Genomic DNA, 24,528 nt, shown 5'->3' on the forward strand with positions numbered 1-24,528 from the left:
GGTGAGTGCCATGGCAATGGGTTGGAGTGTAGTTGGGGTGTAGCTGGGTTGGGTGAATGCCATGGCAATGGGTCGGAGTGTAGTTGGGGTGTAGCTGGGTTGGGTGAGTGCCATGGCAGAAGTCAAACTGTAGCTGGGTTACTTGAGCACCATGGAAACGGGTCAGACTGTAGCTGGGACATAGTCCCATTGGGTGAGTGACAACACAATTGGTCGGAGTGTAGCTGGGGTGTGACTGGGCTGCATGAGCATGATGGCAACTGGTCAGAGTGTAGCTTGGGTGTAGTTGAAGGGTGAGCACCATGGCAATGGGTGGGACTGTAGCTGGGGTGTGGCTGAGTCAGGGTGAGCGACATGGCAATGAGTGGGACTGTAGCTAGAGTGTGGCTGAGTCAGGGTGAGCGCCATGGCAACGGGTGGGACTGTAGCTGGGGCATGACTGAGTCAGGGTGAGCGACACGGCAATGGGTGGGACTGTAGCTGGAGTGTGGCTGAGTCAGGGTGAGCGCCAGGGCAACGGGTGGGACTGTAGCTGGAGTGTGGCTGAGTCAGAGTGAGCACCATGGCAACAGGTGGGACTGTAGCTGGGGCATGGCTGAGTCAGGGTGAGCGCCACGGCCATGGCAACGGGTGGGACTGTAGATGGGGTGTGGCTGAGTCAGGGTGAGCGCCATGGCAACGGGTCGGACTGTAGCTGGAGTGTGGCTGAGTCAGAGTGAGCGCCATGGCAACGGGTGAGACTGTAGATGGGGTGTGGCTGAGTCAGGGTGAGCACCACAGTCCGGGTGTGTGCACGGGGGATGGATGAGACTGGGGCAGGCAGGCCGTTGGTGGGTTTGCCAGTAGCACGGTCCCAGGCCCCCCAGTGCAGACGTAGCGGAGAGAGAGCGAGAGCTGATCTGACACTGTGTGGAGATACCTTCCCGGGGAGAAAATCCCAGGTACCCGCTGGCTCTCAACCCTCGTGGAGAAAGGCCGGCCAAGGACCCAGGGCTGGAGGCTGAAGCCGACAAATTCACTCCGAGCTCAGGGAGGATGATTAACTGCCGGACCCAAGCACCAGGACGGTGGCGGCTCCTCCGTCCCGTGAGGTTTTCAGACCCAGCCTTTGTGGAAGAGGCTTTAGCCAAACACATGTTCCTGGGCTCAGTCCAGGGATGCTGGGGCGGGTTCCCTGGCCTGTGTGACGCAGATGGTCAGATTAGATCCGTGGTTCTCAAACGCTTGTCCTGCTGACCCCTTTCACATCGCAAGCCCCCAAGTGTGACCCCTCCAAATGAAAAACACTTCTTTATATATGTAACACCTTTATAAATGCTGGAGCAAGGCAGGGTTTGGGGTGGAGGCTGACAGCTCGCGACCCCCCCATGTAATAACCTCACGATCCCCTGAGGGGTCCCGACCCCCAGTTTGAGAAGCCCTGGACTAGATGATCTAATGCTCCCTTCTGGCCTTAAACTCTGTGGAGCCACTGCAGGGCAGGGCAGGGCTGGGCCAGGAAGCAGAGCCCAGGGGCTGCTGGGGGCAGAAGCGCTGCCAGCTTTTTTGCCACCCTAGGCGGCGGAAGGTCCCGCCCCCGAAATGCCGTCCCCGACAGAGGCGGCAGAAAGTCCGGCCACTGCAGTCGCCGCCCCCCAAATGTTAGCGCCCTGGTCGCCTAATGGGTTGCACCGGCCCTGGGTGGAGGAGCTGTGTGAAGGCTGGTGCGGCCAGGAATGTGCAAATCAAGCCAGTGGCTACCCAGACAGTGCTGCCAGCAGCCACTTGCTGGTGTGATTGGAATCCCCAGGAGCCTCCGCCACAGTGTGCATGTGACATAGACACCCTCAGGGGCACTCCTCACACCGTTCCTCACACGGTGCCCAGGCCAGCGCGCAGGGTGCATGCGACTCCCTGCACCTCTCCTCATGCAGCGCCCAAGCCGGCGCGCAGGGTGCATGCGACTCCCTGCACCTCTCCTCATGCAGCGCCCAGGCCAGCGCGCAGGGTGCATGCGACTCCCTGCACCTCTCCTCATGCAGCGCCCGGGCTGGCCCACAGGGTGCATGCGACTTCCCGCACTGCTCCTCACGCGGCGCCCAGGCCGGCCCACAGGGTGCATGCGACTCCCCACACCTCTCCTCACGTAGTGCCCAGGCCGGCGCACAGGATGCATGCGACTCCCTGCACCTCTCCTCATGCAGCGCCCACGCCGGCGCGCAGGGTGCATGCGACTCCCTGCACCTCTCCTCATGCGGCACCCGGGCCAGCGCGCAGGGTGCATGTGACTCCCTGCACCTCTCCTCATGCAGCGCCCAAGCCGGCGCGCAGGGTGCATGCGACACCCTGCACCTCTCCTCACTCAGCGCCCAGGCCGGCCCGCAGGGTGCATGCGACTCCACGTGGCGCACAGAGTGCATGCGACTTCCCGCACTGCTCCTCACTCAGCGCCCAGGCCGGCCCGCAGGGTGCATGCGACTCCACGTGGCGCACAGGGTGCATGCGACTCCCTGCACCTCTCCTCACGCAGCGCCCAGGCCGGCCCGCAGGGTGCATGCGACTCCCCACACTGCTCCTCACGCAGCGCCCAGGCCGGCCCACAGGGTGCATGTGACTCCACGTGGCGCACAGGGTGCATGCGACTCCCTGCACCGCTCCTCATGTGGTGCCCAGGCTGGCATGCAGGGTGCATGTGACTCCCCGCACTGCTCCTCATGCGGTGCCCAGGCTAGCCTGCCAGGTGCATGCGACTCCCTGCACCAGTCCTTACGCAGCGGACAGGCCAGCACACACCTGCCCAGGACACAGCAGCAGCCTGGGATTGTTTTCTGGCTTCCGCCAGGGCAGGCAGCCCCTGTCTTACCCTCACACTCGGGCAGCGTGTAGAAACAGGAGAGCCCCACACACGTCCTTCCCCGCCCCTTAGCCCCAAAACGGCTGCTGGTGCCAGAGCGCAGGGCAATCGCCCAGCACCCGCCAGCAGTGTGCTGCATGCACCAGGGCAGGGAGCAACCCAGATATCAGTAGTGTAGGGGGGTCCTTGGAGTGCACAGGGACTATTTTAAAACCCACTGCAGGGACAGTCCTTGCCTGGGTGTGCGTCAGGGGAGCAGCCCTGAGTCTGGATAGTGTCAAGAACAGCAGCTCCCTCTTCTGTCTCCATGATCCTTGCTTGGATCCACCTTTGCTCGACACCCGAGGCTCCCCAGCTCACCCGGCCCACACGCCTGCCCGCGAGAACCAGCCAGCTGAGTCCCTGCTCCCCAGAGCCCAGGCTGAGCTGCTGCTGGCGCTTGTCCCGCATGGAAAGGAAAATAAGGTTCGGATGTTGCCTCCCCAGCTGGAAGAGGAAAATCTTTCCAGCAAAACACGTTTTTAATTCATTACCCAATGGAACCAGCACTGGAACCCCCTGCCCCCACTCCTACCCCGCTGCCCTTCTGCTCCCAGCCAACTGGAGGATTTTCCACCCAGATCGAAGCAAAACAGCACATTTTTCAGAGCCCCCTCGTGACCTGGTACCTGCACTGCCCCCCGCTCGTGCCTCGTTGCTATGGAAAGAGACAGGAGCAGCTTGCCAGACTGGCTGCCCCCTGTCAAGCCTGGCTGGAAGAGGTGTGGGATGGCTGGGCCCGCCTGGCGTCCGGGACTATCAGTTACGCACGTTACAGAAGCACCAGTTGGGATCAGGCCCCCACTGTGCCGGGCGCAGCACGGACGCACACTGAGTCTGAGACCGCCCTTGCCACCAAGGGCTGGCAGTCTAATTAGACACGCGCAGGATCCTCCTCCCCACGTTACGCATGGGTAACTAAGACCCAAGGAGATCAAGTGACATGCCCAGGGTCACACGGTGATGCAGTAGCACAGCCAGGAACAGAACTGAAATCCCAGCCGGAGCCTTAGCAATTTTTTCACCCTTCCTCTCCTGCTTTAGTGGGTACAGCTGGGGTCCCCCACCTCTGCCCGCTGCCGGTGTGCCCCCCACCCGGGCAGATTCTGCTCTGTGGGCCGCCCAGTCCCTGGCCTCTGTGCCCAGGCTGCCACAAGGAGGACCCCTATGCTGTTGTTCTGTGATGTGTGCACCGGCCAACGGGGAAGGGGATGGAGACTCACCGAACTCATTTTGCACAGGGGCCACTGCCCAGCTCCCGGGCATGTTGCCCACAGGTGCAGTGGATCTGGTGCTGCAAACGGCAGCCGGCACCGTTTCGGAACCCGGGGCAGAGCCTGGCCCTGACGTCAGGCCACCGGTTCCCGAGGTAGGCAGCCAGACCAGGTTTTCCGGCTGTAGTTACAGCTCCCGCCGCTCAGCCTGGCCACACTCAGTCAGGGATTCTGGGAAATGCGCTGTCAGACAGCCCGGCGGGTGGCCAGGAGTGGGGAGGACTGTGGGTGTCTGTCCAATGCCCCGTGAGACGAGACCTGAGAGGAACTCATCACACAGCCATGGCGATGGGCCCCTCTGGGCTGCAGAAGGGCCGTGCTAGAGCCCTGGCCCGGCCCAGCTGTGTGCAAGCCACATCATGAACGGACAGGAACCATCGCCCCGAAACTGGGCTCCCATCTCCGGCAGTGTGGGGAGCCGGCCTGTACACCCCCATCGCCTGGCCCCCCGCCCCTGGGGGACAGGGTAGCTGGCTGCCAGGAGCCCCAGATCCTCCCGCTTTCTGGAGGAGGGGAGACCTGGTGCTTGGCTGGAGGACACTTCAAAGGGCCTGTGGGGCGTGGCCTGCCCATGGCTCTGGCCTTAGAGGCTATGGGCCAAGTCCGGGCTGTCAGGGGCTTTAATGCAGAGCTGGGTGATCTCCCTGTGGCTAGCGAGGCGTCGATGGCCTGCTGAGGAGCCATGGGGGCCCTTTCCCAGGGACACATGGGTTGGCCCAGGAGAGACAGGAATGCCTGGGTATGGAGAGCAGCTACCTGGCGGCTGCCCGGCGCTCCGGGGATGTGATCTGGGGCCAGGCACTCCCCCGTGGGCAGCGGGTGCTTCAGCTGGGACCACGGGGAACCCAGCCCGGCCCCAAGCTCCGACCTGAGCTCCAGAGCAGCCTGGATCAGGTAGCCGCTCAGGACAGTCCCCGTCCTCCTCCTGCTGTACGCCGCAAGCACCTCTTCCACCCCTGCGCCGCTGGGTGCGCCGTGCTGCCAGCCTGGGCTCGGCAGCGTCTGATCTCTCTACGCCTCGCCCGCCCCGTGCCCACGTCCGCTCTGCACCAGCTCTGGGCTTGAGCAACCCAGGCCAGGCCCCGAGCGAGAGCGGGGGGTGGGGGGTAGCTCTGGCCCAGGGAGGGCAGCCTGCCCCGCCTGCTTGGCCGCTGTCGCCAGGGGTCTCCGCTCACCTGCAGGAGTGGAGCTGAGGCTGTGCCAGCTCCCAGCCCCCCCGCCCCCCGGCCATCGAGAAAACCGAGTATTTTCCCCGTCTTAGTGCTGGCAGCAGGCGGGGGCTGGGTGTGTCTCCCCCACTCCGAGCCCTGCCCCTCCCTGTGCCCTGGAGGGACCCCACAGGATGAGAGGAGAGCTGGCTCACCGTGCTCCGTGGGGCTAATGACAGGGCCCGGGATCACCAGCCAGCCTGGGGCCTCTGTCACCCCCGGCGCTGGGCCAAGAACCCCTCCCTCATTTGCAGTGGGCCAAGAGATACAGCTGTCTTCTGCGGCTTCCTCTCCACAGCACCAGCCAAGGTCTCTGCAAACAGCCCCGCCCGGCCCCCCAAAATAGCCTGGTCTCTGGTGACTTTCACTGTTCCTTTCCCAGCAGTGGGTGCCCAGGCCAGGGCTGCTTCTGCCCTGCCAATGACACATCCCGAAGCACCAGCCAATTAAAATCCTGGGCCTGTTGCTTTAATCAGAGGCTTCCCTCAGCCGGGCCAAATGAAGGGGAAAATCCTCATCCCCCATAACGACCCGGCTTTCAGTCTCTGCGGCCTGGGAGCTGGCAGGAGGGAGTTACACGCCCAGGGCTGCAAGCGAAGAGCAGAACAGGCGGATTCGCAGACTGCCTTGCGATCACGTGCGTGTGTGTGTGTGTGCGAGAGAGAGAGTTCTGTGCGTGTCCCCAGTGTGTGTGCACACGCGTGTGGCCGTGACTGTGATCTGGTGCTCCCCCCCTCGCAGGCTGGATGGAGAGTGGGCTGCTTAGCCCAAAGCCCCTCGGAGCAGGAACCCCCTTGTTGTTCTGTGTTCGTACAGCACCTAGCGCAGTAGGGTTCTGGGCCGTAACTGGGGCACCTCAGCACTACAGTAATGCAGCTAATTAATAATAATAATCAATAATTTTCCCCAGGTGAGCTCTTGGCTGGATTGTCCAGGGCTCTGTGGACTCTGCTGTGAAAAGGGACCATCTCCTTGGCCTACCCTCGGCAGCGGCCTAGCCCACAGGGTGGGCTGACTGGCACCCGGGCAGCGGGGACACACGGGCCAGGGCAGGGCGTCTCAGCCTGGCAACCACGTCTCCAAAGGAAAAAGAGTTCCTGCCCCCCTGGCATTTCCTCTGGGGACGTGACAGATCTCGGCGCTATGCAGCAATGGGCGCATGTGTTTCCAGAAGGCTGGGCTCAGCAGGGTCTCGGTGTGAGGGCAGGGAAGAGCCGCAGTTCCTGTGCTTTAGGTCGTAATGCAATTTTCAACCCCCGACAACCGCCCCCTGCCCCGAGTTGCCTTTCATGGCCCATGCTGGGGTCTGCACCTGCAGCTGAGACACACTGGGCTAGAATCGCTCCCTTCTTGGCCCAGGTCCATCCACCCTGCCTGGCAGTGAACAGGCTGCAGCTACCCGGGGCTGCGTGCTGGCCTGTGACTGAAGCTAAGGATGGTCTCTGGCTAAGCCAGGGCTGTGACTCGAGGGCTGCTCGGAGCTCTGCCACTGTCTCTCTGAGTGGCCTTGGGCAAGTCCCCTAACCAAACGAGGCCCCAGTCCAGCTAAGGCTGGTGGTATAAGCAGACAGACAGCTGGCGCAGCGCTAGGACGGGCTTTCCCAGAATGGGCGCCTCGGTACTAAAGTGCGGCTTTTCATCGGTCTAGTTAAACTGGTGCAAACAAGTCACCCCTGGCTCATATCAGCCCGGCACGTTTTGGGGAGCTGGAGCCGTGCTCTGGCACTCCGGCACTGTCCCTGTAGCCCCCGTACTGAGCCGTGGCACTGCCGCGGTAGGACTCGAGTGCTGCTTTGGACTAACCTGTTCTAGGCCAGGTTTACACTGAACGAAGAGCGTCCAGGCAGGGGGTGGCAGCAATTTAGCAAGAGCAGTTTGGGCCCTGGGTCAGGTCAAAGCCGCGTGACTCTGCCACACAGGCCAGGCCCGGGAGACTGAGGAAGGGGGGCAGCCCCACGGGGTGAGCGCACTCATCCCAAGTGCCACCGTACTGGGAACAGCCAGAGCACCGCGACCCCAGGCACAGCGCCGGGAGGGGTTCTCCCATGGCACCGGTAATCCACCTCCCCGAGAGGTGCTAGCCAGGGCGACCAGGGAATGCTTCCACCAACCTAGCGCTGCCTGCACCGGGCTGAGGTCGGCTTGGGGGCCTGTTCCAAGCACTGCTACTCGCCAGTTCTGTAGATTGAAGCCTGCTCGCCGCTAGAAAACTAGGGGGGTTGAACTACGTCCCTCAGGGACCCCCCTACCCCTGATCGGGGTTGTTAATGCGACCTCAGTCCCCATGTAGCCAGAGTAGGCAGGTGGATTACCTACACCAAGGAGAATTCCCCCTCCCCCACAAGGGCTGTGTCTTTTCAGAGCCCTTATATGGCTTTAGGGGGGAATCTCCCTTGGTATAGTTTGGCCTTTGATGCAGTTTGGTCCATTTCAAAGGCGAACAAAATGTGCCCATTAGGAACATATTTTTAATGAGCCCCCAGGGCCGAAGCCATCTCTGAGCTGGAGACTTTATCTGTATCCACAGAAAGGGTGACTCCGCTGGCGTGGCGGGAAATTAACACAATTGTCCCTTAGTGAAGGATAAAGATCTCGGTGGAAGGACAGAAACCCAGGCCTGGGGAGCGGGGACAGGACTTCATTCCCTTTCTCAGCTCACATTCCTTAATGACCAATTCTCTCAATGAAGGGCTTTAGTTGCGGAATGCAAACAATGCTGATGTCCAGCTCTTGAGAGATCAATGAACATTTTAAGGAGCCACTCGCACCTCCTGGAAACCTTTTAGCAGAGAGACAATTGTTTCTCCAGACCCTGGGGCAGGGCCTCGTGCAAGGGTTTTCCCCAGCAAGTTCACAACTGCAGGAGCTATTTGCGCTCCTTAGCGGTTCCTCTGCCCCGCAGTTCTCTGGCTGCTGGAGTTCGAATTCTCTCCTTGTGAGGGCAGAGACGCCAACCCCAGCGGGCCTGGCACACGAATGGGAAATGAAGAAACCTTCGAGGGCGAGTTCGGAAAGTTGTGAACAAAACCTGACTGTCAAGTATCAGAGGGGTAGCCGTGTTAGTCTGGATCTGTAAAAGCAACAAAGAATCCTGTGGCACCTATAGTCTATAAGGTGCCACAGGATTCTTTGTTGCTTTTACAAAACCTGACTGGTTCCATGATTTTACTGGGGGGTGGGGAGGAATCCACAATGCAAAGCCAGTTCCTTTGGATGCAAGGCCACCCTTCCCCTGCAGGCCCAAGCACCAGGCACGGCCATGAGAACCAAACCGAAGGGAAACTGAGTGGAAACAGAAAGTGAAACTCAACAGGTTTCGCTCGGGCTGAGCCGGGGCAGGCAGCTGGCGGGGCAAGGGAGAAGGGCAGTGAGTGGTAACCACTCGCCTCCTCGCCAGTGTTCCTGGCCACATGGGAAAGGATGAATTTTTCCAGAGGGTCAGATTCTGGTTTCAGTTACTCTAGTGCAAATCCACACCACCCCCCTGAATCAGTGCAGTGGCTCCAGAGGTAGAGGTGGAACTGAGGGCAGAATTTGGCCGACCTTTTTAACTTCTGTGCCCATTAAAACAACAGAGCTCCTGGGTCCAGCTCTTCAAAGGTATTCAGGTGTTTGAGGAGCTGGGCCAGGATCAGCCGTGCTAACATGCTGTATCTGGCGCTGGAGACAGAGGTTGCTTCTCCAGGTATGTTGCGTGACTCACTGGGCAGCACTGCATCCCCCCCCCACACACACACACACACTCTGTAGTCTTGCTGCCAGCCCCAGTGTGGCGGCTGCTAACTGCCTCCCGTCCTGTGTGCTGGAATCACTGCTCATTACCCAGTGAGAACTGGAAGGGAACAGGGGAGCTGAGGCCTGGCTCTGGTTTTGCGCTAGGTCTGCTAGAGATACTGCTGCTCATTCACACTACCCAGCCCTTTTCCTAATGCAGCCTCAGTGACTGAGGCGCTGGCCTCCTGCAGCAGGGAGTTCCAGCAGCTACCTACATGCAGTATCAACATGTTTCTGTTTGGTGCCGTTCACGTCAAGGGAGCAAGGTCCTTGTCTTCAGATTTTACGGGACAGCATAAGGAAGAGGGGCTCGATCCTGGTCTCTCAGCCTGGGGCTCATGCTCACCCTTGTATTCCCATATTGCTAGACGGGAGGAGGGTGCTGGGTGGGTCACACTGGAAAAGGTTGAGAACCTCTGCAATAGACTCCTCAAAATCTCATGGCTTTTAATGACGCTTCTCCTCTCCGAACGAAGGGCCTGGTGCTGCCGGGCGCTGAGTGCTCAGTAGGTCAAACACTCAGCACCTTGCAGGATTGGCACCCAAACAATCCTGGATTTTGCAATTTCCCATCCTGGCCATATTTTTAACCAACTTCTCTGCACTTCTCTGGCCACTTCCCAGGCTCAGCTGTTCCCGGACAGGCTGTGTCATTGTTTGGTGCAGTGTCCTGACAATATGTTCGGTGTTGTTATTTTATCCTGTTTTATTACACCCGAGCAACCCAGCGACTTCATTCATGGCTGCAGTTTCCTACCCAACCGCCACATCCAGTGCTCTGAGCTCCATGTGTGGCTGGGACTCCTGCAGATGCCCTGGGAATGGTGCGCAGCAAAACTCAGGTCACCCTGATCTGCATGCACAGGGGTAAGAGGCAAGGGCAAGGAGAAAGTCTAGGTACGACCAGCCTCCACCAACACCTACCCATTGGGAGAGGAAACGACAGGGGGAGCTGGTAGCCGGGGCAGGGGCTGCTTGCAAACAGCATGAGTAATGTTCCTCGTTCATAACAACGTCCGAAAGGAAACACTGCCGCAGGCCTGGCCCAGATTCCACGGTGCAGCAGGGAAGGGACAATCCAGTTCCCTTTTGCAAACTGTGCCTAGGGAAGGGGCAGTGAGGCTGGAAGGTGGGGAGACAGAGGAGCCTTTTCGGCAGGCAGGAGAAGGGGTGACATCTGCTTTGCTGTAACAGTTGGCAAGGCAGCATCCTGACGGCGAAGGAAGGATGGGCCTGGAGTCAGAGAGGAGCAAATGGGGTCGGCCCAGGATGGGATGACTTCAGGATCTCCAGCCCAGGGACACATGAGCCGGTTGGCCGAGGGTGCGACCCTGCTGCGACACCTGCCAATCCCTGCGTCGTAGGGCGTTCTCCAGTCCCAGGTCAGACACCTCTCGGCTGAGGCCACAACACTCTACCCCCAAGTCCTTTGCCCCGAGGCCACGTCTGCACTAGAGACGTTACCTCGAGTTCATGAGCTGCCCAATGATCGTCCGCACCGGACTTTCACAGCTCCCCCCGCCCACGTCACACCCGCAAGCCTAGGAGAGCCCCGGCCTGGGATGCTGTTTCCATGACATCCAGGGCGCCTGCCCCACCTGGGCAGAGAGCAGTAGCCTGAACCTTGGCCCCCTGCAGGGTCGTGGGGCGTGGGAACTGCTGCCCTGGGACATGCAACACCCAGAAAGGGTTAATTGGCTCGCAGGCATCACTAGGTCGTAGGGGATCACAGACTGGCCAATGGCAGCTTGTTCTGATGCGTTAATGTTTCTAAGCAGTGTTCCCATTGGTGGGTTGTTACAATTGATTGTCTCAAGCTCAGTGGGTGGGGTTCTGAGCTGGCTCCTCCCCCTCTGGGTAAAATGCGCTGCAGAGCCCGCCCCTGGGCGGGGCTAATCCGGCTTCGCAAGCATGGGTGTGGCCTGGTTTGCTTGTGGCCTCTGAAATCCTAGTGAAGGTGGGTCGCGCTGGTGGGGGTTGACGCCGCTGGGACTGATGCTGGGAGCTGGCTGGCGTGGAGGCTGCACTAGCAACGGGCAGCGCTGGGTTTCCTGCAGCATCGGCCTGGTGTGTGCGTTTGCACCAGGGGCAGCGTTTGGCACGGTCCAGGCTCTGGCATTGCTAGGTGAGACACTAGCCATGGTGCCATGCTGGCCCCTGAGATGTTAGCGGAGGTGTGAGAACAGCGGCCGCTTCTGCCACAGGCGCCAGCTTCCCCTTTTCCCCTGAGTGCTCGAACCCCCTCTGCCCCCGGCTCTGCCCCCACTCCACCCCCTTCCCCAAAGTCCCTGCCCCAACCCCGCCCCCTCCCAGCCAATATTCCAAATCCCTGCCCCTGCCCTGCCTCCTCCCCTGAGCACACCGCGTTCCCGCTCCTCCCCCCCCTCCCGGAGCGTGCTAACGGCCAGTCGGGAAGCGCTGGGACGTGGTGTGCTCGGGGGGGAAGGGAGCCTGGCTGCCAGTGGGTGCAGAGCACCCACTAATTTTTCCCCGTGGGTGCTCCAGCCCCGGAGTCGGTGCCTGCCCCGCCCTGCCCATTTCTCCCATCTGGTCTCAGCAGGGGCCTGCAGCCTGCTAGGCTGGCCAGGGTTCATGCTCCATGCAGCTCCCCGTCCTGCCGTGCTGGTTCTCGGGCCCGGCCCACGCTGCGTGACTGATGCGCTGCTCTGGGCCCGCCGAGGCTGGCTGGGGGGTTTCCCTGGAGGAATGTACCAAAGCGGGGCAGGGCTCCAGGGAGCGGGGTGCTCTGCCATGGGGCTGACGGCTCCACACTCCGACAGGTCCGGGTCTGGACACTCCCACGGGTCAAGCCGGTTTGGGTGAGCTGCTCGCATGCGTGTGGATTCCTCCCTTTTCCCTCCTGACCCCACGTGGGCCCCAGCCCAGCAGCCACCACTGGCCCAAGCCGTGGGGACGGTGGGTTCAAGGGGAGGTGCCACCCCGTCCTTCAGTCTGTCTGTCGCCATGGGCTCTAGGCACAGAAGACAGGACCGGGCGTCTGTTTGGATGGGGCGATGAAATTCTGCATCCTGCTCTTTGCTCCTATGGGACCAGCCTTGTAGAGACACCTGGGCCCTCCCGGCGTGTCTGTCTGCCGGGGGGCAGCCGGCCCCTGCCAGCCCACGGCCGGGGCAGGGGTGTCTGGTGCACCCCAGCAGCTTGTGGTGCATTCCAGGGAGAACCGGGCTTGTGTGCTCTGAGGCCTCCTGCCTGGAGCAGCCCCCCCGCCCCGGTGCCACGCCCTGGGAGCGCCCCGGAGAAGGCCCGGCTGCCGGCTTGCTGGAGCTCACAGCTGCACGCAGCGGGGAGGCCAGGCGGTGCAGTGGCGCTCCGAGTGCTCCGTGCGAGTGCAGGGAGGCTGCCAGGCCAAGCGGTGACTCAAGCCCCAATCTGACAGAACAGGTCTGGGGCTGGGACACTCACCTGCCCCCACACGTGATGGGAGCAGCTCCTGCCCAGTCACTGCATTTCCCAGCCTGCAGCTCCGGCGCCCAGCCCTGCCAGAGCCAGGGCCTGGTGCTGGCCCGGGGCAGCCCCTGGAAAGAGGGCCCTGTGTGTAAGCCCAGAGCAGAGGCTGGATGGGGGGGGCCCGCTGTGGGGGGAGGGCTCCCTAGCCTGCAGCACTTCCCATGTGACTGTGGGCCCCTGCAGACCGGGGCCCCAGGGGCTGGGTGGTCCCCGTGCAGCTCCCTTGGTGTGAGCTCTTGGCACAGACTGGAGAGCTGTCCGTGGGGCCTAGAGGGGACAGCACACGGGGAGCACATGCGTGTGCCAGGCATGTCGAGGAGCGTGTCGAAGCAGCTGGCGGGGCAGGCGGGTAATTTTGCTTCAGTGGGATGGGAGGGAGGTCCCTGGGTGAGTCCCCGGGGCTGTGCTCCTGCCTGGCTCACCCCTGTTCCCTGCTCCTGGGCTCTTCCCTGTCTGTTCCCGGGCAGTGCCAGGGAGATCCCCTGCAGGCATCACCCCTCCCTCCAGTTGCTGCTCTGCTTTGCCAGCCAGCACAGCCAGTCCTGCCACACCACCTGCTCGGGGCTAACCCCTGCCCCGTGCCTGGGCTGTGGGATGGGAGAGGGCAGTTTTCATTCACTCAGACTCCCGCACCTGTGTCCTCAATCAGACGCCTCCCCGGGGGCCCCAGCAAGGGCTCTTCCATTCGGGTGGGCGGGTGGGCCCTGGGGAGCCCTGGGCTGGGTTCCTGGGTGAGTCTATCGAACCTAAGGCAGGTTTGCTAATACATGAGTCATTCTCCTGGCTCATCTCTGACCCCTCGTCCTCCCTGCATTGTGGCCACAGGATTCCCACAGCAGTTGCACCAGTGCCAAAGGCAAAGGTAAAATCACCTCTCTGCTCCTACTCGAGATTCCCCTGTTGATGCATCTCAGGGTCCCATCCAGGATTGGCTCCAGGCACCAGCACACCAAGCGCGTGCCTGGGCCGGCAAGCCACGGGGGGCTCTCTGCCGGTCACCACGAGGGTGGCAGGCAGTTTGCCTTCGGCGGCATGCCTACGGATGGTCCGCTGGTCCCGTAGCTTCAGGGGACCTCCCGCAGGCAAGCCACCGAAGGCAGCCTGCCTGCTGTGCTTGGGGCGGCAAAATGCCTAGAGCCGCCCCTGGTCCCATCAGCTCTTTTGGCCACAGCCTCACACTGGGAGCTCCTGTTCTGCCGATTGTCCCCCACGACCCCTGAATCGATTTCAGAGTCACTGCTTCCCCTCCTGTGCGTATGGCTGGCATGCTCTGTTCCTGGGTGGATACATTTACACACAGCCCTGTCAAAACGCAGACTGCTTGCGCCCAGCTTACCAAGTGATCCCAATGGCTCTGTATCAGTCACCTGTTCGCTAGTTACCTCTCCCCCAGTCGCTGTCTCCTTGCCAAACGGGCTTGGTAATTCATTAGTTATGAATTGTTTCTATTACTGTAGCACCGACGAGTCCCAGTCCCGGAGCAGGACCCCGCCGTGCTAGGCCCTGTAGAAACACGGAACAAGCAGCGATTTAATCTGTTCTTCCAGGTAACTGATAGAAATGTTAAATAGCGCAGAGCCATGAGCCGCTCCCCGCTGCTCGGTGCTGATTCCCTAGGCACAGTTATAATCACAATTCCAGTGAGCCAGCATTTAATGCTTTGACCGTGTGCCTCACGCACCTTGACAGGTTTCAGAGTAGCAGCCGGGTTAGTCTGTATCTGCAAAAAGAACAGGAGTCCTTGTGGCACCTTAGAGACTAACACATTTATTTGAGCATAAGCTTTCCTGGGCTACAGCCCACTTCATGGGAACATACAGTGAGGAGGTCTATATACGCATACAGAGAGCATGAGAAGGTGGGAGTTGTCTTACCAAAAGTTTTTTCTCTTACTTAATTGGCCTCTCAGAGTTGGTAAGACAACTCCCACCTTTTCACGCTCTCTGTATGTGTATAGATCTCCTCACTATAAGTTCCATTCTATGCATCCCATGAAGTGGGTTCTAGCCCACGAAAGCTTATGCCCAAATAAATGTGTTAGTCTCTAAGGTGCCACAAGTGCTCCCGTTCTCTTCACGCACCTTGTATCAGCAGAGGGTTTAATCAGCACAGTGTGCAGCACCACGCCAAACGCCTTCCAGCACTCTGCATCTGTTCCATCGGCCACACGTGTGAGCTCCTCATCCAACAGCGTCTATCTCCAAGCCCCCACTTCCTCCTGCCACGGGGGCGCAGCGACTTAGGGGAGTTAGGCGCACAGCCTGAGAGCCCCATGAAAGATGTGTGCGCATGCACATGTGTGTACACAAATATACCCATAAGGCACAGCCACCTGGAGTAGATACAGAAATCACACGCACACGTATTATGCATGTTGATGACTTTACTTCTGATTCTATAATTACGCGTAAGTGTGCGCAGATCGACCCTTATGGCACAGGCAGGACTTCAGGGTTCTGTTCCCTGCTCTGCAACAGTTTTACCAGGCGACCATGGGTAAGTCATGGTCCTGCTCCGTGCCTCAGTTTCCCCACCTGTGAAATGGGCATGAGAAGACTGCCCTACTGCAAAGGGTTAATTTAGCAGTGTCTGCGAAGCACTCAGATGCTTGGCTAGAGATGGGCATTACTGGTAGCTTTGTAACACAAAGTGCATTGGGTGAAAGAATAATTTCTACGCCAAAGAGATTAGATTCAAGTGCTGGGGGAGGGTTCCTCCAGTCTCACCCCCATGGGCCTTGTGACCCCCATGGGGTGCAGCAGCAAAGTCCTTTCCAGAGGGTTGTTTCTTTTCTAGTCTATTGCCCAGGGTCCCTCTGGGGTCTGTTTTGGGGAAAGCCGCAGGGCAGTGCTGCTGAGTGTTCATGGGTGCCAGAGTCAGAGCACGGAGCCCACACGAGCTGGGCGGCCCTGGGTCAGCCCCTCTGCTACAAGGGTGATGGGTTTTGTTACATGGGGACTGGTTCAAGGAGAGCTCAGCTGAGACACACGGGACTTACGTGACAGCTGCCCTGTGGGGACTGACCCAGCGACCTCTAGAGCAGCAAGCCTGAGACCCTACAGCCTGCGCTAAAGCACCAGAGCCCCCGACTAGCCGGCTGGCTCCCAGAACAGTCTCGCTTCCTCGGTGGCGCATGCACAGCGCGGGGGTGCATGACACACGGCGCAGAGGTCACCTTTGCTCAGCCTCCGAGGGAAGAATGGTACGTAGCACTAACGAAGGAAGGGAACCTGCGAGTGAAATCCCATCCAGCCCCCCGGCCGGATCTGCCCCTTGTCTGGCGCCCAGGCAGCGAGCGAACGCAGGAACGTGCAGGAGCAGCAGCGCCAGCTCCCTCCAGCCGAGCCTGCTTTGTCCAGAGAGACGCCCAGCAAGCACCCGCTCACCGCAGGGCACAGGCAGGCCAGCGCTTGGGTCGTGAACCAAGCCCTAGTGTTACAGGCTCCAGGGCAGTGCCGCCTCCGTCAGTCCCAGGGATTTACCGTGCGTGACCCTGCCCCGGGGAGCCTGCAGGATCCACTCCACTTGCACAGCTCCCACCAGAGGATTCGTGCTCCACCGCTCCCAAGAGGACATGAAGTGGGGGGTGGTCAGTGACTCCCTGCTAAGGGGGACGGCGGAGGCACCCGCAGCCCTGGCCTCCCGCGAGGTGTGCTGCCTGCCAGGGGCCAGATCCGACACATTCCAGAGGGATTCCCAAGGATCATCCAGCCCTGACTACTTGTCCAGGTGGGCACCCAGGGCTCTGCAGATCAGCAGTGACTAGAGGGCTCTGGGAGGCAGGCTGTCCTCCGTCCTTCGGGTGAAGGGCAGGGGCCCGGGCAGAGACAGACACATCCCAGAGGTGAATGCCTGACTGCGCGCGCGGCTGGCGTCGCCAGGAGGGCTTCGGTTTCCTTGGCCATGGGGAGCTGTTCCGGGAAGGACTGCAGAGCAGAGACGGGGCCAGCTATCGAGGAAGTGGAGGAGTATCTGCGGATACAGCCTGGCTAGCCTACGGAGGTGGGCTGTAAGCTTGGGTCAGTGGGGGCAGGAGACAGGTGAGTCCAAGCCACAGAGACCTGGGCGAAGGGTCAGAATCTGGGGGGAGCATGGGCAGCAGGGACAAAGGCGAGACAAGGGGGAATAGCTCATGAACATCGGTGTTGTCTGTTCGCTAACACAAGAAGTGCGGGGAAAAAACAGGAAGAACTAGAAATACTACTGAATAATCCCAATTACAACATAACTGGCATCACGGAAACTTGGTGGGATAGTTCCCATGGCTGCTCCACTTGTCTAGAAGGGTGCAGTGTGTTCGGGGAAGACAGGCAAGGAAACAAGGGAGGAGGCATTGCCCGGTGTCGGAAAAGTGTCTACACTTGCACTGAGCTGGAGATACAGGAGGGGGACAGACCTCTTGAAAGTCCCTGGGTTAGGATAAAAGCACGAAGAACAAGGGCGATGTCATGGCAGGGCTCTAGAACCCACCTGACCAGGAAGAAGAGCTGGATGAGGCTTTTTTTTAAACAACTAATAAAATCATCCAAAGCTCAGGACTTGGTGGTGATGGGGGACTTCAGCTCCCCAGGCATCTGTTGGGCACAGGTTACCCAGCAAGTTCTTGGGATGCCCTGGAGACAGAAGGTGGAGAAAGCGACTAGAGAAGAGGCTATTTTGGATTTGATTCTGACAGAGAGGAGCTATTTGAGCATTTGAAGGCTGAAGGCAGCTTGGGTGAAAGTGATCATGAAATGAGAGAGTTCATGATTCTAAGGGAGGGTAGGAGGGAAAACAGTAGAATAAAGACAATGGACAAGAGACATTATTACGGGCACACGAGCAAACCATCCCAGTGTGTAGGAAAGACAGGAAGCCTGGCAAGAGCCCACCCTCGCTAGCCAGGAGATCTGCAGCAGCCTGGGACTCTGAAAAGGGTCCTACAAAAAGTGGACACCAGGTCAAATTCTGAAGAATGAATATAAAAAACCAACATGCGCATGGAGGGACAAAATCCTAAAGGCCACGGCACAAAATGAGCCAGGGACGAAAAGGGTAACAAGAACACAGATGCTGTTTTCACTGCTCTAGCCAGAAGGCCGAGAAGCAATTCTACAAATACATGAGAAGCAAGAGGAAGACCCAGGGCAGGGGAGGCCCGTTACTCAATGAGAAGGGAAAGACAATAACAGAAACTGTAGAAATGGCCAAATGTTCAATGCCTCTTTTGTTTCAGTTTTCACCCAAGAGGTTAGCAGTGACCAGATGACTAACTACAGTGTAATGGGGTGTAATCAGTGTAAATGGGGTGGGATCTCAGACTGAAATAGGAAAGAACAAGTTGAGAATTGCTTAGACAAGTTCGATGTCTTCAAGTCAGCAGGGCCTGAAGAAATACACCCTGGAATATTTAAGGAACTGGCTGAAGAGATCCCTGAGCTGCCATTAGCGATTATCTTTGCGAACGTTTGGCGGACGAGAGCGATCCCAGAGCACTGGGAAAGGGCAAATATGGTATTCGCTATCAAAAGGAGAATCAGGACATCCCAGGGAATTACAGACCAGGCGGCTTCACTTTGGTACCAGAAGGATATTGGAGCAAGGAATCAAACAAGCCATTTCTGTAAGCACCTAGGAGAAAGTACAGTGATAAGTAACAGTCAAGAACAAATCTTGTCAAACCAGCCGAGTAGCTTTCTTGGACAGGGAGACAAGCCTTGTGGATGGGGGAGGCACTGTGACGCTGTTGGAAAAAAAGTGAACCTCATTCTGGGCTGGACTAGCAGGAGTGTTGTGAGCAAGACACGAGAAGTCGTTCTTTGGCTCTACTCCGTGCTGATTAGGCCTCAACTGGAATATTATGTCTGGTTCTGGGCACAACACTTCAGGAAAGATGTGGACAAACTAGAGAAAGTCCAGAGAAGAGCAAAAAAAAATGATTAAGACCCTAGAAAACATGACTGATGAGGAAAGATTGAAAAAAATTGGGTTTGTTCAGTCTGGAGAAGAGAAGACTCAGAGGGGACATGATACCAGCTTTCAAGTATGTGAAAGGTTGTTACAAGGAGGAGGGAGGTAGATTGTTCTCGTTAACCTCTGAGGATAGAACAAGGAGCAATGGGCTTAAATTGCAGCAAGGGAGGTTTAGGTTGGACATTAGGAAAAACTTCCCAACTGTCAGGGTGGTTAACACTGGAATAAATTGCCTAGGGAGGTTGTGGAATCTGTGTCATTGGGGATTTTTAAGAGCAGGTTGGACAAACACCTGTCAGGGGTGGTCTAGATAATCCTTAGACCTGCCTTGAGTGCAGGGGATGGGGCTAGATGACTATCAAGGTCCCTCTGCAGTTCTACATTTCTATGGTTCTATGGGTCAATAAGAACATCCATATTGGGTCAGACCAATGGCCCATCTAGCCATTGTCTCTCTGGCAGCAGCCAGTGCCAGGGCTTCAGAAGGAACGAACAGGGCAGAGCAATTCTACAATGATTCATCCCCGTCATCCATTGCCAGCTTCTGGCCATGAGAGATTTAGGGACACCCAGAGCATGGCCTTGTGTCCCTGCCCATCCTGGCTAACAGCATTGATGGACCTATCGTCCATGAACTTATCTAGTTCTTTTTTTAACACATATTTTGACCATCACAGTATCCTCTGGCAAGGAGTTCCACAGGTTGACTGTGTGTTGTGTGAAGAAATACTTCCTTTTGTTTGTTTTAAACCTGCTGCTTGTTAATTTCATTGGGTGACCCCTAGTTCTTGTGTTATGAGAAGGGGTAAATAACACTTCCGTATTCACTTTCTCCACACCAGTCATGATTTTATAGACCCCCTTTTATATCCCCCCTCAGTCTTTTTTTCAAACTGAACAATCCCAGTCTTTTTAAACTCCCCTCATACAGAAACTGTTCCATACCCTTATTCATTTTTGTTCCTGTTCTCTTTACTTTTTCCAGTTCGAATATATCTTTTTTGAGAACCGCATGCAGTATTCAAGGCGTGGGAGTACCATGAATGTACATAGTGGCATTATGATACTTTCTGTCTTACTATCTATCCCTTTTCCAATGGGTCCTAAACATTTTTACTTTTTTTGACTTTCGCTGCACAGTGAGTGGATGTTTTCAGAGAACTATCCACAATGACTCCACAATCTCTTTCTTGAGTGGTAACAGCTAATTTAGACCCCATCATTTTATATGTACAGTTGGGATTACGTTTTCCAACGTGCATTACTTTGCATTTATCAACATTGAATTTCATCTGCCATTTTGTTGCCCAGTCACCCAGTTTTGTGAGATCCCTTTGTAACTCCTTGCAGCCAGCTTCAGGCGACAGGGGCTGGATCACTTAATGATTCCCTGGTCTGTTCATTCCCTCTGGGGCACCTGGCATTGGCCACTGTCGGCAGACAGGAGACTGGGCTAGATGGACCGTTGCGTGACCCAGCATGGCCGTGCTTATGTTCTTATAATGTTCTGTTCTGTGATGGAGCCCTCGGGGTGGTTGTGGCATGTGACCTGGGCAGCTGGCCGGACACTTTCTGTTTGGGACTGAACGTTCTCTCCCAGTTCTGACTGGGGTAACCATTTGGCATCCTTGTCAAGCGATTTTTTTCTGTGCTATATTCCTGCAACAGAGGTTTCTCTTCGAACAGAGGTGGGCAAACTATGGCCCACGGGCCACATCCGGCCCACGGGCCCCTCCTGCCTGGCCCCTGAGCTCCTGGCCCAGGAGGCTGGCCCCCGAGCCTCCTCTGCTCTTCCCCCCACCCGCAGCCTCAGCTCGCTCCACCACTGGCACAATGCTCCAGGCGGTGGGGCTGCGTGCTCCTGAGGCAGCGCAGCTGCAGAGCTGGCCTGACTCGGTCTCTGTGCTGCGCGGTGGCATGGCTGGCTCCAGCCAGGCGGTGTGTCTGTAGCGACGCCAGCCACTGGTGCTCCAGGCAGCGCGGTAAGGGGGCAGGGAGTGGGAGGGTTGGATAGAGGGCAGCGGAGTTTGGGGTGGTGGTCAGGGAGTGGATAGGGGTTGGGGCAGTCAGAGGGCAGGGAACAGGGGAGTTGAATGGGGCAGGGATCCCCAGGGGGCAGTCAGGGGTAGAGGTTCGGGGGCGGTCAGGGGACAGGGAGAAGGGGGGGTTGGATGGGGCAGGGGTTCCCAGGGGGCAGTCAGAAAGGAGGGGGGGGGTGGGAGGGGGCAGGGGTGGCCGGGGCAGTCAGGAATGAAAGGAGGGGTTGGATGGGGCAGCGGGGGGCAGTCAGGGGCAGGGGTTCTGGGAGTGGTCAGGGAGAAGGGGGGGTTGGATGGGGGCATGGGTACCGGGGGGGGCAGTCTGGGGGCGAGAAGCAGGAGGGGTTGGATAAGGGTCGGGGCCAGGCCACGCCTGGCTGTTTGGGGAGGCACAGCCTCTGCTAACCCGCCCTCCGTACGGTTTTGGAAACCCGATGCGGCCCTCAGGCCAAGAAGTTTGCCTGCTCCTGTCTCAGAACTACTCCAGGCAAATAGTCTGTAACACAGGAAGCCTGTTTCAAGTTGGCCCTAAGGGTCACAACCACCTGCCCATAAGTCTCTGACCAGGGGAAAGCGCCATTGGCTGGGCTGTGATGCTCTAACAATGTGCTAGGAGGGGCCTTCGCTATTTGTACCGATTTTCTGCTGGTTCACTTGCTTCAGCGGGCAGAGCTGGAGCAGAGATATCAATGAGTATTGCTGCAATGAGCCACCCGTGAGCTGTGGGTCGTTATTGGCTATTAAGATCTGCACTGTCTGTGATTTGCAGCCTGTAATTACAGGGTTACTCAATGTGTTGTGCAACAGCTCAATTTACAAAACCCTCTGAGTAACAGCCCACTAATAAGGGAGAATCTCCCTCCCATTTAACTCCCATAGGGTCTATATCAGCCTTGGACCAACAGCAGTCAGGAATCTCCCCAGGGTTTCTCTGGTTCTTGTGTATTCTGGTTCCTCTGATGATTGCAGGGTTCACACTTAGATACGGACTCTTTGAAGGCGGCATTCCTGCCTGGCCAGGACAGGACATCCCAAGCTCTGTTCTTACACTGTGGATTATGACATCACGTTGGCCGGAACTGTGACACAATCCCCTTTGTAAGATCCCTGCCCTATGCACCTGCTCCATCTCTCTAGTCCCAGGAAATGTTTCCACTGGAAGGTGCTACAGCTTTTCCTACCGACCATCCACCTCGCGCCTGCTCTCAGAAAGCTGAGTCAGGGGTGTTTTCATCTGAGCCTCTCACCTTTTGTTTCAGAAATGACTAGAACTTGAGTCATATTTAACTTCTCTTCCTGCAGTTCCCTGCTTTCACTATTTATAGGTGTTCTTGTCTCTGCTCCACAGAGCTCCTTACCGGGCCTGTATTTCACCTTTAACAAGGACTTTTGCAATGTCACCATCATTTTCAGAAGACTAAGCCCCATTTTGCACAATATCTTGTGGCTTCCAAAGGTTTTACCTTGGCAGATTTCTGCCCATCGATGTATTCATGGCAACGGAACACAGTAGCCGGCATTTCTTTTTCTACCAGAGCCTAGTTCTTTGGGGTGTAGTCAGTGCTCCGGCACCATGCGCAGGAAGACAGCCCGGAGACCGTGTGTGCTTGCATCAGCTGAAGCCCAGCTCTGCTAAGAGATTTGGGTACCCAACTCCCATTGGCACCAACGACGTGTGAGGATCCGAGTCTGAGAACCTCGTCTCTTTGACAGCCTCCAAACGTGGCTCTGTGACACCTTTAGCTCATTCCCAAAAGCTCTGGCGAATGCTCTTACTGCCTTTCTGCCTGTCCGCAAGCCACACCTCCCTGTGGCAAAAGCCGGGTGAATTTGCTGAGCCGTATCACCATGTGCACGGAGCTCCCATTTCGGGAGGGAATTCCCTCTGTGCAATGGCCTCCACCTTCCTTAGCTCTGGCTGAACTCGTCTGTGGCTGATTAAGTGTCCTGTGTAACTAATCTGAGCTGGGCTTGGTCAGTTCTTTCCTTTGCCACAATGCAGAGCATTTGGGGCCATTCTCACCTCCAGCAATTACTTCCCTCCCATCCACATCCTCCAGGATCAAAGAGGTGATGATTTGGCGCTGAGGCAATCATGGCATTGGTTAAGCAGCTGGCCTGGTGAGAACAATGTTCTATTGTTTCCTTGCACTCCCCGTCCCTCCCTAACCTTCTCTTGTCTTGTACTGGGCTTGAGGGCTCTCTAGGCAGGGCCCCTCGTTCTGTCCCGTGTTTGTCCAGCGGGCAGCTCCTCTTGCATTTCAAAGTCTAGACTCAACCTCCTAAGCGGTTCTCGGGGGGGGGGGGATGCTCACGCTGATGGCCCTATTCAAATGACTTGGCTCTGTAATTTAACATTCATAATTCATTATAATTACAGACTATTGTCATTCATTATTATTATTATTCCGTCCACTCGGGCTCTGCTCTTTGTCTCTCTCTCGGTGCTAAGGCTTTTTTGTTTTTGTTTTTAAGCAGCTGAGTAAAGACAGCTGTGACGGAGCGATTCTGGCGGGACCCAACTGAGAGTGCCAAATCAGGACCAATTGCTTAAACAGGGCAGTTACAGCCCTAGGCTGGGGTTTTTCCACCTCTAAAGCAAACCAAACCAGCCAGACAAAAAGGACTTTGGTCTCACCCCACTGGCTAACCACAAGTCACACAAGCAATTTCCTTAGACACTCCAGTCTCCCAGTATCACCACCAGTGCACTCGTCCTGGGGATGAATGGTTATGAAAACCAACACCCCAATAAAAGAAAAAGGTTCCCTCGATCCCAAAGGACCAAGCCCCAGACCCAGGTCAATATACACATCAGATCTTACCCACAAATCACGCTGTTGCCAATCCTTTAGAATCTAAAATCTAAAGGTTTATTTACAAAGGGAAAAAGGTAGAGATGAGAGGTAGAATTGGTTAAATGCAATCAGTTACATACAGTAATGGCAAAGTTCTTAGTTCAGGCTTGCAGCAGTGATGGCATAAACTGCAGGTTCAAAATTGAGTCTCTGGAAAACATCCCCCACTGGGATGGGTCCTTCAGTCCTTTGTGCAGAGCTTCAGTTTGTAGCAAAGTCCTCCAGAGGTCAGAAGCAGGATTGAAGACAAGATGGAGATGAGGCCTTAGCCTTATATAGACTTTTCCAGGTGTAAGAATCCCTTTGTCTTCACTGTGGAAATTTACAGCAAAAATATGGAGTCTGGAGTCACATGGGCCGTCCCTGCATACTTTGCTGAGTCACAAGGCGTGTCTGCCTTCTCTCCATGGGTCAATTGTGTAGCTGATGGCTCTTTAATGGGCCATCAACCCAGCTATGCAGGGCTGACATCAGCTTGTCTGGGACACTTCCCAGAGGCAGAGCATAAAACAAAGTATAGACATTACAGAGCCAATACTTATAACTTCAACTACAAAATTATACACAGACATACAGACAGCATAATCATAACCAGCAACCCAGAACCTGGTCTTAGACACCTTATATGACCCCTTTACTTAGGATTTGGTGCCACTACAGGACCTTGGTTGCAACCCATGTTCTATATGGTCCCCATTTATATCAATAACGTCACACCCCAACGCAAAATTGATGCAGGAAGGGATGACAAAACATCGCTGACTGCATCCCAAGAGCCCTTTCCTTGGGTCTGTCTCACTACAGCTAGTGTTGGGCTAGAGGCCGTACCAGCGTATAACCGAAATGGTTTATCAAAGTCATGTTCAATAACATGAATGGATCTCTTTACAAACTTAAGGTATAACTTGGTTAGCTTTTGCAGCATGGTTCCTGTATGTTTCATGTGATCTTGCCAAGAGCTAAAGAAAATAGCTACTTTATCCATACCAGTTCTGGCCAATATTTTGAACCCAAATAACATTAAACCAATGTAGATATAGAGGTTGTTCATAGTACAGGAATCTTGGCATTTAGCCATGAAAG

The sequence above is a fragment of the Mauremys reevesii genome, linkage group 8 (genome assembly GCF_016161935.1).
Source record: "Mauremys reevesii isolate NIE-2019 linkage group 8, ASM1616193v1, whole genome shotgun sequence".
NCBI classification, from domain to species: domain Eukaryota; kingdom Metazoa; phylum Chordata; order Testudines; family Geoemydidae; genus Mauremys; species Mauremys reevesii.